The sequence below is a fragment of the Heptranchias perlo genome, chromosome 20 (genome assembly GCF_035084215.1).
Source record: "Heptranchias perlo isolate sHepPer1 chromosome 20, sHepPer1.hap1, whole genome shotgun sequence".
Taxonomy (NCBI): Eukaryota; Metazoa; Chordata; class Chondrichthyes; order Hexanchiformes; family Hexanchidae; genus Heptranchias; species Heptranchias perlo.
The window spans coordinates 30,032,111-30,044,792 of NC_090344.1; the positions used below are offsets into that span (position 1 = coordinate 30,032,111).

Consider the following 12,682-nt stretch of genomic DNA (forward strand, 5'->3'; position numbering starts at 1 on the left):
GGCGCTGTGGCTTAGCTGGTTAAAGCATCTGTCTAGTAAACAGGGGATCCTGGGTTCAACTCCCAGCAGTGCCTTATGCAACTTATTATTTTCACCGAATTTGTGGAATTATGCGATAAAATAACACTGTGGTGTTTGGATTTGTTCAGGTTTCAGGCGGGAACAGATATCAAGATGACTGCTCAAAAACGCACTTTCATTATTCAGACAGACCTCTCATAGAATGTGTCTGTAACACGTTCTTGTTTCTGGTCTCGTTGGGGTCGGGGTAGAATTCACGATTTGAAGTTTAAACCCGGAAGTAGTCCTAATTCTGACCGAGGCTTGTGATGTTGACCAGCGGTGCAAACTTTTGCAAACTGGAAAATGAAAGTTCCCAAATCACTCCACCTGAATCCCCGGGCCCTGACGAAATATATCCCAGGCTGTTAATAGAAGCAAGGAAGGAAATAGCGGAGGCTCTGACCATCGTTTTCCAATCCTCCCTGGTTACAGGTGTGATGCCGAAGGATTGGAGGACTGCTAAAGATGTACCGTTGTTTAAAAGGGAGAAAGAGATCGATCGAGTAATTACTGGCCAGTCAGAATAACCTCGGTCAGGCTGAAGGTATTCCATTAAATCTACACTGTACTTCCTCCACAGCCAATACTGGGAGGAGGGGACTCTTGACTGACAAGCCTCAGCTACACCAGGATAGCAAACTCACGCTCTCTCTTATTCCTGGGATGTGCTACTTTTGAAAAAAAAAGGTGAGTATCTATATACCTTTAAACACTCTGTTTCACTGCACAGCATTGACAGTGTATTGTCGGACGGTGTGATTATCATTATACATTTCAACTCTCAGTTTCACTGCACACCATTGACAGTGTATTGTAGGACGGTATGAATGGGATGAGGGTCTGTGGGGCGAAGTGTAGCCGATTGGGAGCAGCGCCCATTTGCGGGCTGAGTATTGCACGCTTGATTGTGTCTCTCCCTTCGATCTTTCTTTCTCTCTTTCTTCCTTTCACCTCCCTCTCTCCCATTCTTTCTTTCACTCTCATTTCATTCCTCTTATTTCGTGCTTTTTCTTTCTGCCCCAGCACCTTTGTCTGTATCCTGTTTTTGTTCTCTCATGTGTCTCTGTTGGATGATCCAAAATTCAGACCCGCCGCTGCCTCCAGCTTTTCCTTCCACAATCATGGTCTATTTAATTGAGATTTCCTGCGGCCTTGCCAACTCTAACACTCACTTTCACATTCTAACACCTTTAAGTTTGCACTGCATCGACCGCTGTTTCTCGGAGGCACATGTCCCGTTCGCATCAATGTTCATTTGTGCCTTGAAACCAGTCGATACATTTCGATCTGCTCCAGAGACAAGCTCAAAGAAAGCAGGGCTGGCATTCGGAAGGAGAGCGCATACTTTTCCGTGAAATTTCCATGGGGTATCTTGTGACACGGGGGATGTTAACTGAAGAACTGGGTTTTGTTTCCATGGTCGTTCGAGCTTTTCCCCGAGCAGTTGATTTGCGGTCGAGACGGGCGGCGCGACATAGCTGCGAAAGACGGAAGAAAGTTGCACTTTTAGCAATCTGGGCGGTGCAAGAAAGTCGGAAATGTTCCGCTTGATCGTAATAGTTCTGTGGAAATGTCCGATTGTAAAGGAATGAGGAGAAATGAAAAGAGCGGCAATGGTGAAAAAGTGTCGATTACAGGAGATTGACCATGAGCGAAAGGTCCTTTGAATGTTCGTCGCGGAAGTGATTTTGTTCCGAAACCGCAGACTTTAAGCGCCTGGGGAAAGTGAAGTTGGAGCTTTGTCCTTGGGTCAAATTGGGTGTTTTCAGGAAAACAGCCATTGTGAAATCACAAAAATGAAAACAGAAAATGCTGAAAACGCTGAGCAGGTCAGGCTGCACCTGTGGAGAAAGAACCAGAGGAAACGTTTCAGCTTGATGACTTTTGTCATCCGAACTGAATGGTTTGCCGTGTGTGTGAGTAGCTTTGTTGTCTAAGATGCTGACTTCCATTTCTGAATTATGCAGGTGCGAATCGCACTGCTGCCAAAATTTGTAGAGCTTTTCATTTTGGCCGCCTCACCAAAAACCCTTCATTGGTAAGAAGTGCTTTTCCGCATTGCTGGTTTACACGTGTTTGAAAAATTCAGCAAAGTCTGGATTGCCACCCAACTCTATCTTACACGGAGGTGTTGGGAGTGTAAGGGGTGATCGACGTGAAGTTTCAACCAATGTGCACAATGGCGCCCTGGTGAACCGAGTACCTCTTATAGTCAGTATAATATAAAAGATATGCACCATAATTATGAATTTCTTCTTTGCATCACACTAAGATTTATTATCAGAGAATGTACATGATCAGGTCGATTTACGTCACGCTCCGGTCGCTTTGCATCGCCTCCGACAAATAGAATAGAATCAGAGAAAGGTCACAGCACGAAAAGAGGCCATTCGGCAGATTGAGTCCGTGCCGGCTCTCTGCAAGTGCAATCCAGAGAGACCCACTCCCCCACTCTTTCCCTGTTGCCCTGTATTTTCTTTCGTTTCAAATACTTATCCAGTTCCTTATTGAAGACAATTATTGAATCTGCCCCCACCACCCCCTCGGGCGGTGTATTCCAGACCCTAAACACTCGCTGTGCAGAAAAGTTTTTCCTCATGCCACATTTGGTTCTTTTGCCAAACACCTTAAATCGATGTTATCTGGTCCTTGAACCTTCCACCAATAGGAACAGTTTATCTCTTTCTACTCTGTCTAGATCCTTTATCATTTTGAATACCTCTATTAAATCTCCTCGTAACCGTCTCTGTTCCAAGCAGAACAACCCCAGCTTCTCCAATCTATCCATGAAACTTATGCCCCTCATCCCTGGAATCTTTACAGTAAATCTCTTCTGTGGGGATTCGGTATTAACATCGCCGAATCCCCCACCATTAACATACTATTGGTTACCATTAACCAGAAACTTAACTGGACCAGCCACATGAATACGATGGTTACAAAAGCAGTTCAGAGGCTGGATATTATGCGGCGAGTGAATCACCTTCTAATTTCCAAAAGCCGTTCAACCATCTATAAGGCGCAAGTTGAGTGAGTTGGAATAATCATGTGATGGCCATCGACCTGAAACGTTAACTCTGTTTCTATGTTTAAAGATTCTGCCTCACCTGCTGAGGATATACACATTTACAGTTTTGATTTCAGGTTGGCAACGTAGCCAGTATTTTAATTTTGAATAAAGGGGCTTTCGCATATTTTTGCGTGCGACGAGGTGACCGAGAGGTTAAGGCGATGGACTGTTCATCCATTGTGCTGTGCACGCGTGGGTTTGAGTCCCATCATCGTCGTTATTGTGTTTAAGTTTTGTTTCTCTCCTTCAATCCACACAGAAGGTCTGGTCAAAGTCCCATCCTTCTCGAAACGGCAGACAGAGGGTTTTGCATTATTTGCTGAAATCAGCAACAGTTCCTTCCAGGAAGGTGTTGAGATTGTAAGGTCGCGAAGTATCAGAATGTACAGTGGTGTCATTGTAAAAAGAGTAAATCTTATGTTCAACCTAAGAGAAACGTATGTACCATCATGATGATTTATGTCCGGATCATTCAGTGTCTGTGTCTGTTAAAAAGGGATGTGCTGTCAGTCCCGGATCATTCCGTGTCTGTGTCTGTTAAAAAGGGACGTCCTGTAAGTTGCGGATTATTCCGTGTCTGTGTCTGTTTAAAAGGGATCTGATATAAGCCCCGGATCATTCTGTGTGCGTTTTACCCGATTTTCTTGATACCTTTTTCCTTCTGAACTGAAATGACGATCCTCTCTCGAGAAAAAGGTTCACCGCCTGCTTCGGGCAACTGGTTGGAAAAGTAACAAAAACTGATGAGGCCAAGTTCATTCCGCTGGACTTCCATTCCAATCTCCGCACTCTATCCCCCATTCAGACCCACCCCCGCCTGGACATTATAAGCTGCGATATTCATAAGGGAATGGAGAAGCCGAATATCACGGTTATAATTTTCTTGGTTGCTCAACACTGAATAGCATCAATTACAATGATTCAGAAGGTAATCATAGAATCATGGAATCTTACAGCACAGAAGGAGGCCATTCGGCCGTCGTGCCAGTGTCGGCTTTTTCGAAGACCTGTCCAAATTAGACCCACACCCCAGATTTTTCCCAATAATGCTGCAAATTAGTCCTCGTCAATTATGTCCAATTGCCTTTTGAATGATCCCATGGAATCTGCTTCCACCACCCTTTCAGGAAGTGCGTTCCAGATCTTATCAACCTTCTGTGTGAAAAAAATTCTCCTCAATTCCCCTCTCGTTCTTTTCCCAATTATTTTAAATCTGTGATCTCTGGTTACCGACCCACTTGCCAGACGGAAACAGTTTCTCCCTACTTGCTCTTTCAAAACCCCTCACTATTTTGAATATCTCTATTAGGTCTCCCGTTAACCATCTCTGCTGCAAGGAGAATAATCCCAGCTTCTCCAATCTCTCCACATCACCGAAGTCCCTCATCACTGGTATCATCCAGGTCAACCTGCTCTGAATCCTCTTCAATGCCTTTTTATCCAAAAGTGTAGTGCCCAGACCTGTACAATATACTTCAGCTGAGGCCTAACCACTGATTTGTAAGGATTAGTATGATTTCCTTTTTTATATTCAATGCCCCCATTTACAAAGCCAAGTATCCCATACGCTTTCTTAACCGCCTTATCAACTTGCCCTGTTTTATGAATATGAACTCCCAGGTCCCTCTGCTCTTGGAACCCCCATAAATTGTTCGATTTAGATTATACTGCCTCTCCATGTTCTTCATCCAAAAGTGCATCACTTCACACTGATCGGCGTTAAATCTGTCACGTGACTGACCGTTTCACCAGTCTGTCTGTGTCCTCCTGAAGCCTGCTATTATCTTCGTCACTTTTTCCTGCGTTGCCAAGTTTTGTATCATCCGCAAACTTTGAAATTGTACTCCCTATTCCCACATCCAAGTCATTTATATATAACATGAAAAGCAATAGTCCTGATACCGACCCCTGGGGGATTCCACTGCATATTTCTCCCCAGTCAGAAAATCATCCGTTCACTACTAACCTCTGCCTCCTATCCCTCAGCCTATTACTTGCCCACGTTACCACCGGCCCTTTAATCCCACGTGCTTCTAGTTTTCGAATATGTCTGTTATGTATTAATTTCTAAAATGTGTCCTGAAAATAACTGTAACCCAGTAATTTTATTTTTAAACAATGAGAATACAGATATGAAGACCGAGTGATCGATCGGGTTCATTCCCATTACCCGAAGGTGACGGGACCCGAGGAGGGGAAATCCCATCTGGGTTTATATTTTCCGCAAACGGAGACGGAAAATAGCAAAATTCATTCCGTCGAAATCCAACAATTGGACGAAGATCCGACAGCCTTTTCCCATCCGGGGTTTCCAGACCTGGCCGTTGAAGGAAGCTTGATAAGTCCATGAGGGAGCAACACCGAAAGTGAAGAAACGTAGAGATAGAGAGATACATGAAAAGAAAAATAGTATAAATCTCCAATTCTGTGATTGAACAGAATTTAAGCTGCAGCTTAAAGGAAATTCTTCGCATGTCGTGAAATCTTAGAGTTGTATGTAAGGCTGGATTATAACTTTATTTCTGAGAGAAGTAAACACTGCCTGGTAACTACAGCTCTTATTTATTTAACCATTTTACAGTGGCGGTGTGAAGTGATTTCGAATCTCAGTGAATTTCAAGACCATGAATTTCAAGACAGTGAATTTCAAGACCCACTCGTTTGGTCACCCACAGGTAGCACGCGGTTGGAGACTGCGCAGGCTCATCACAGGAACACTGCCAGACTGCATGTTCCAGACTTGTATCCAACGCTGCACGTGCAGCCTGCAGCCGTGTTTGCATTGGTGGTTCAGGGTCGAACCCTCGCCTGCCGACGGCGAATCCAGGGGTTTGGTTCCAGGCCAATGCATCTGTACCCATGAGATCGCCTGAATTGGGATAAATTCATGTGCCGGCTTCAATCTGTACAACTTCTTGAAAGATTATCTTCATTTCGTCTACGTGTCTTTCGTGGACAAACCCTCTGCATTATGTCCTCTGGTGTTCAAACATGCTCTGCTGGAGATAAGTCAAACCTGCCTTTTGCATCGCTGATAAGATGTGAGAAGCCAATTGGTGATTTTTGAGCAAAAACGGGGACACATCAGGGGTCATCCGGGATTTGAGCCAGTAAAACTCCCTGAGCGAGAATCAGATCCAAAGATCAACTGGCAACAGAGCCGTGCAGCCAGTGTAAAATTTCGCTGCCACGCAGCCGATCCGCCATCCTTTCAGAACACCATGACCATTCAAACTCGCTTTCTTGTCCGATATACCGTGTGGAGTAATTTCAGGTTCGACACTAATTATTTCAAATCAACAATATTAGTCTCTCTTTATCAAAATCGTTTTGAATCGACGACTTTTATTATCAAGTAACACTTTACAGAATGAATTGCTCTGAAACGACATTGTCGTCTGTCTCGGCACCGTCATAGTTTACACTCTATGATAAGTATACTTTACTCAAATTGCTGCTTTCATTCACTATGAGAGCGAACAGCCATGAATGTGGATACATTAGCGATGAATTTATCAGCTGGGTTGTACCTTTCCTTTTCCTACTGTCTCAGTCTTTTTTTTTCTTTACCCTTCTCTGCTGGTGTTGCCGGTTCGATCAGCCATCGCCGATCAAGGAAGCCTGAGAAGACCATCGGGGACAACACAGAGAGACAAGAGACAGAGACAGGGAGAGAAAGAGAGATGCATGCAAAGAAAATAAAGAGTATAAATGTCAGGTTTTGCAAACTACCAGAATTTAAGTTACAGACTGGGAGAGATTCCTTCTCTGGTCTTGAAATCTTGCAAGAGAAGATCTGACACTAATTAAAAGCACCCGCCACGCTGGAGAATCTCTCATTCTTGGAGGGAGATAAATGCGGACAATTAACTCCAATTAATCTATTTCAGCACTGAAGTGATCTTGAAACAGGAGCTCTGCGAGCAGAATTCAAAGCTGGGCAGGAAAACCTCAATTGAATTTTGAGTCCAACGCTTTAAACACTCGGCCACCGCAGCTGTAAACGGCATGTTCGTTCAGATCGGATTCGAAATGGACACATGCTGCTGTTTCAAACGCGCGCATTGATGGTGCTTGGGGTCGAATTCTTACTTGTTACGCTGGAGACCTTGGTTCGATTCCCGATACAATGCAGGATCATTCTGTAACAATGAGGAGCTGAAGAGCAAAAGTATACTATTTCGCCCCTCGAGCCTTGTGCGCAATTCAGTGAGATCCTGGTTGATATGTAACCTAACTGCATATTATCGCCTTAGCCCCATGTCCCTTAATGCCTTTGGTTAACAAAAATCTATCAATTTCAGTTTTAAAATTAACAATTGAGCTCGCATTAACTGCCGTTTGCGGAAGAGAATTCCAAACTTCTCCCTCCCTTTGCTTGCAGAGGTGTTTCCCAACTTCACTCCTGAAAGTCCTGACCCTAATATTTAGGCTGCGTCCCCGAGTCCTGGACACGCTAACGGGCGGAAATATTTTTTTTCTATTTACCCCATCAGTTCCCCTTAATATTTTGAAATGTTCGATCAAATCAGCACTTCATCTACTGAATTCGAGGCAAACCCGAGTTTATGTAATCTCTCCTCGTAATTTAAACTGTGGAGTCCAGGCAACATTCTAGTAAATAGACGCTGCACTCCCTTCATAGCCAATATATCCTTCCTAAGGTGCGTTGCCCAGAACCGAGGGCAATACTCCAGGTGTGGTCTAACCAGAGCTTTGTATAACTGTATCATAATGCCTATCCCCTTGTATTCTAGTCCTCTGGATATAAAGACCAACATTCCCCTAACCTTTTTGATTATTTTTTGTACCTGTCCATGACATTTTAATGATGTATCTTCATGGACCCCTCAGTCTTTTTGGACCTCCACTATTTCGAGCTTTTCACCATTTCGAAAGTACGCTGATTTATCCTTTTAGGTCCAAAGTGGATGACCTCACACTTGACGAAATTCACATCGATTTGCCACAATTTTGCACATTCATTTATTATATTAATGCCTGTCTGTAATTTTATGCTTTCATCTGCACTGCTTACAATGCTGCCCATCTTGGTGTCATCGGCAAACTTGGACATGTGGCTTTCAATCCCGTCATCTAATGTCCGCCTGAATTGGGAAAAATCCAAATTCAGTTTCAATCTCCTCATCTTCTTGAGACATTTTATTTGCTTCATGTGTATTGGGTCGACGAAACTTCGGCATTCAGTCCACTGGAGCTCAAACATCCTCCGGATATAATTCAGTTCCACCAACAGCAAAACTGAAAAGATGTGAGAAGACAATTGGTGACTTTTCACTAAAAGGAGAAACACATGAGGGCTCGTCCGGGACTTGAACCCGGGACCTCTCGCATATCACTCAATGAAACTCCCTAAGCGAGAATCATACCCCTAGACCAACGAGCCGCTGTTATTTTAGTTGTGCAGCCAGTGTAAAAGTTGGTTGCTTCTCACAGCCGATCGACCATCCTTTCAGACCTCTTCGATCCATCCAATCTCGTTTTCTGTTCGGGTGGACAGCAATATCAAGTTGTACACTAACTATTTCCATTCACCAATATTAGTCTCCCTTTACCAAATTGCTTTCGAGTGCACGACTTGAGTTATCAAGTAAGACGTTTCAGAATTAGTTGCTCTTAAACTACATTGCTTGTGAGGATACTGAGAGTCGTGTCGATTTATGGCACGCTCTGTTCCCTTTGCATTGCAACCAACACATAGAATTGAATCATAGAAAGCTGATAGCACGGAAAGAGGCCATTCGCGCCTTCGAGTCCGTGCGAGATCTCTGCAAGAGCAATCCAGCTAGAACCACTCCCCCGCCTTTCCCCGAAGCCCTGCATTTTTTTTTTCCTTTCAAGTACTTATCCAGCTTCCCTTTGAAGGCCATGATTGAATCTGCCTCCATTATACCCTCGGGCAGTGCATTCGAGATCCGAACCTCTCGCTGTGTAAAAAAGTTTTTCCTCATGTCACCTTTGGTTATTTTGCCAATCACTTTAAATCGATGTCCTCTGGTTCTTGACCCTTCCGCCAATGGGAACAGTTTCTCTCCATCTTCCATGCCTCGATCCTTCATGATTTTGAATACCTCTATCAAATCTCTACAAAACCGTCTCTGTTCCAAGGAGAACAACCTCAGATTCTCCGGTCTATCCACGTGAGTAAAGTCCCTCATCCCTGGAATTATGATAGTATTTTTTTCCGGAACCCCCTCGAAGGCCTTCACATCTTTCCTGAAGTGCGGTGTCCCGAACCCCACACAAAATTCCAGTTGTGTTCGAACCAGTGTGTTGTAAAGTTTCATCCTGACTTCTATACTTTTGTACTTTTGTACTCTATACATCTATTTCTAAAGCCCAAGATCCCGTATGCTTTTTAACCGCTTTCTCAACCTGCCCTGCCACATTCAACGATTTGTACACATAAACCCCTCTTTGTTCCTCTACCGCTTTTACATTTGTGCCCTGGAGTTTATTTTGCCTCTCCTCGTTTTTCCGAACGAAATGTATCACTTCGCATTTTTTTGCGTTAAATTTCATCTGCCCCGTCTCCGCCCTTGCCACCAGCCTGTCTATATCCTTTGAAGTTCATCACTATCCTTATCATAGTTTCCTACCCTTCCAAGGTTTGTTTCATCTGCAAATTTTGAAATTGAGCCCTGTGCACTCGAGTCCAAGTCATTAATATATATCAGGAAAAGCAGTGGTTCCAGCACTGATCCCTGGGGAACGCCACTGTACACCTCTCGCCAGTTCGAAAAACAACAGTTCACCAGTAATCTGTTTCCTGCTGTTCGTCAATTCTGCATTCATGTTGTTCCTGCCCCCTTCATTCCATGGGCCGCAATTTTGATGATCAGCCTCCCATGCGGCACTTCATCAAACACCTTTTGAAAGTCCTTATACACCACATCAACTAAATTGCCCTCATCTATCCTCTCTGTTACCTCATCAAAAAACTCTAACAGGTCAGTTAAGCACGATTTACCTTTAACAAATCCGTGCTGCCTTTCCCGAATCAATCCACCCTCGTCCAACTGACTGTTAATTCTGTCCCGGGATATCGTTTCTAAACGTTTCCCCACCACTGAGGTTAAACTGACTGGCCTATAGTTGCTGGGTTTAATCGTACACCCTTTTTTGAACAAGGGTGTAACCTTTGCAATTCTCCAGTCCTCTGGCACCACCCACATATCTAAGGATGTTGGTAGATTATGGCCAGTACCTCCGCAATTTCCACCCTTACTTCCCTCAGCAACCGAGCATGCATCCCATCCGGAACAGGTGATTTACCTACTTTAAGTACAGCCAGCCGTTCAAGTGCCTCTTCTTTATCAATTTTTAGACCATCCAGTATCTCAACGATAACTTCCTTTGCTGATACTCTGGCTTCTTGGTAAAGACAGATACAAAGTACTCATTTGGTACGCAGGCCATCCCCTCTGCCTCCATGAGTAGATCTCCTTTATCGTGCCTAATCGGCCTCACCCCTCCTCTGACTACCCGTTTACTGTTTACATGCCTGTCGAAGTCTTTTGGATTCCCTTTTATGTTGGCCGTCAGTCAATAGTCATATTTCTCTTTGCCTCTCATTTCCTTTTTCACTTCCCCTCTGAACTCCCTAAATTCTGCCTGGTGAATTAACGCATAAAAAAGTTAACATTTCTTTCAGCCGGAAACAGAAAGTTACTGGTTGATCAATGGCGATTTGAACAAGTATTCGTCTTTTTTACAGAGTTTAATGAGTTTTGCGAAATTAATACAGTGAACTAATACAGTAAAGTTGAATTCCTGATCGGGAACCGCCTCAGACAGCGCATTACTGCCCATCCCTGGGAAACAAGATACGATCGAAACTTTGACAACACATCTCAGATCCCCCTACAAAGTCACAGCTTGCCAGCTGTTCCGAAATCTGGAGCCTGGACAGGGAGTTAAACGTTGGACCTTCAGCTCGCTGCCCACTTTAAAAGTCTGATACTCGACCGACTGAGCTACCCAGGCTCGATACGACATAAGCTCCCATCGTACATATTCATGGGAGATCTCTGAATTATCCCTGCAGCCGTCGAACGAGCGTGAGGTCCGTTTGATAAAATTCTCAGCAACGTGTTGAGGAGAATCCTTGTTCCTGTTGAACAAGAGGTAAGAAACATGAACAGTGAACTCGTGATTTTACAATTCTTCTTGTTTGTGCCAAATGTCTTGTCATTCGTTAGCAGCAATTAAAATAGCACTTCACCCAGAGGCTCAAAAGCTGAACTTGTCTCACACGGGAGTTGGAAAAGGCCTCTCGACCTTTCAGCGTATTAACATCTGGAAGCTGAATAATTTCACCCGTGACACAGTGAAACCAGGCAGCATATTTCTCTTCCAAATTTTCCCCACACGAAACTTCCAACCGATGAATATCGGCTTAAAGAAAAGAAGAATTGTTTGTTTGGTTCTTTAGATTTAAAGATCTCGTACCGGCCCCTTTGCCATATGAGCTGCCGCTAAAAGCCCCCTCTCCCGCTATGAACAACGAAACTGGCACCTGCTATTTCAAGACGGTAGGCCAGATAAACGCAAATGCCCACATGGGAAAACTAAGAAGTCGATTGTTGACCTCCATATGTTTGTCCCACAAGAGCATATTGTAAAAACGACTGGTTGTTAACAAGATGCGTTATGGAAGATACCATTTGTACCTTGAACTCCGATCAAAATGTTCGGCGTAAAAGGTTTGGTTGTTTTCGAAGACGCTCGAACTCACAACCTGGTCATTTCTGGAGCGCATACTGCTATAAATAAGTAACGCACGCTTAACAATTGTACAATACGAGAGCAGCGAACAACGGACGGCATCAGCACTCCTGCCAAACAGCTTCATTTTCGGTCTCTCAATTATCACTTCGAGATGTTTCTCAAACAGAAGCTTCCAATCAGATGCGCTTCGTTAAATAACAATTCCTCAATCAAGAGAGTTTTGATCGATCATGACTAAATTTCCTCACCTGTTCCTTTGAATCATCTGGAATGGTGACCATCAGGTCCTGGTGATTTGTGTATCTTCAGCCTAATTATTTTCTCCATTGCCATTATTTTACTTATACGAATCCCCTTGATTTATTAACAGTTTTCCTCGTGTCTCTGGTATGTTAGCCTCATCCATTTCTGTGACGACCGATGCAAATTAAAAATTTAGCAACTCTGCCATTTCCTGATTTTCAATTACAATATCACCTCCATCTGTCTTCAAGCGGCCCACATTACACTAAGCCTCCCTTCTTTCTCTTAATATACTTGTAAAAACCTTGAGAGTTGTCCTCATTTTCCCTCACAAGTTTTTCTCCTTTTCCCTTTTTGCTTCTCTTGGGATTTTTTAGTTTCAGCACCACAATAAACAACACTGCGCTGTAAAGTTCGACCCAATAGTTCTCCAATGTCAGAGCGAGAATTGTCTGAAGCCCTAATTTATTTAACGTAACAAATACAATCACACATAATCATCCGTGTATCAACGCACTGATGGATGCACAAAGATAAACACAGCGAGAAATCCAG

General features: G+C 43.7%; 2 non-coding genes across 2 annotated transcripts; one reads left to right on the top strand and one right to left on the bottom strand.

Annotated features, from left to right (window-relative positions):
• On the top strand, positions 1–74 carry trnat-agu (transfer RNA threonine (anticodon AGU)). Its single transcript has one exon. It is a non-coding gene; the product is annotated as a tRNA-Thr (tRNA).
• Positions 75–8,451: 8,377 nt separating this feature from the next.
• trnap-agg (transfer RNA proline (anticodon AGG)) lies at positions 8,452–8,540 on the bottom strand. The gene is given in 2 exon segments: positions 8,452–8,487; positions 8,505–8,540. It is a non-coding gene; the product is annotated as a tRNA-Pro (tRNA).
• Positions 8,541–12,682: the final 4,142 nt, after the last annotated feature.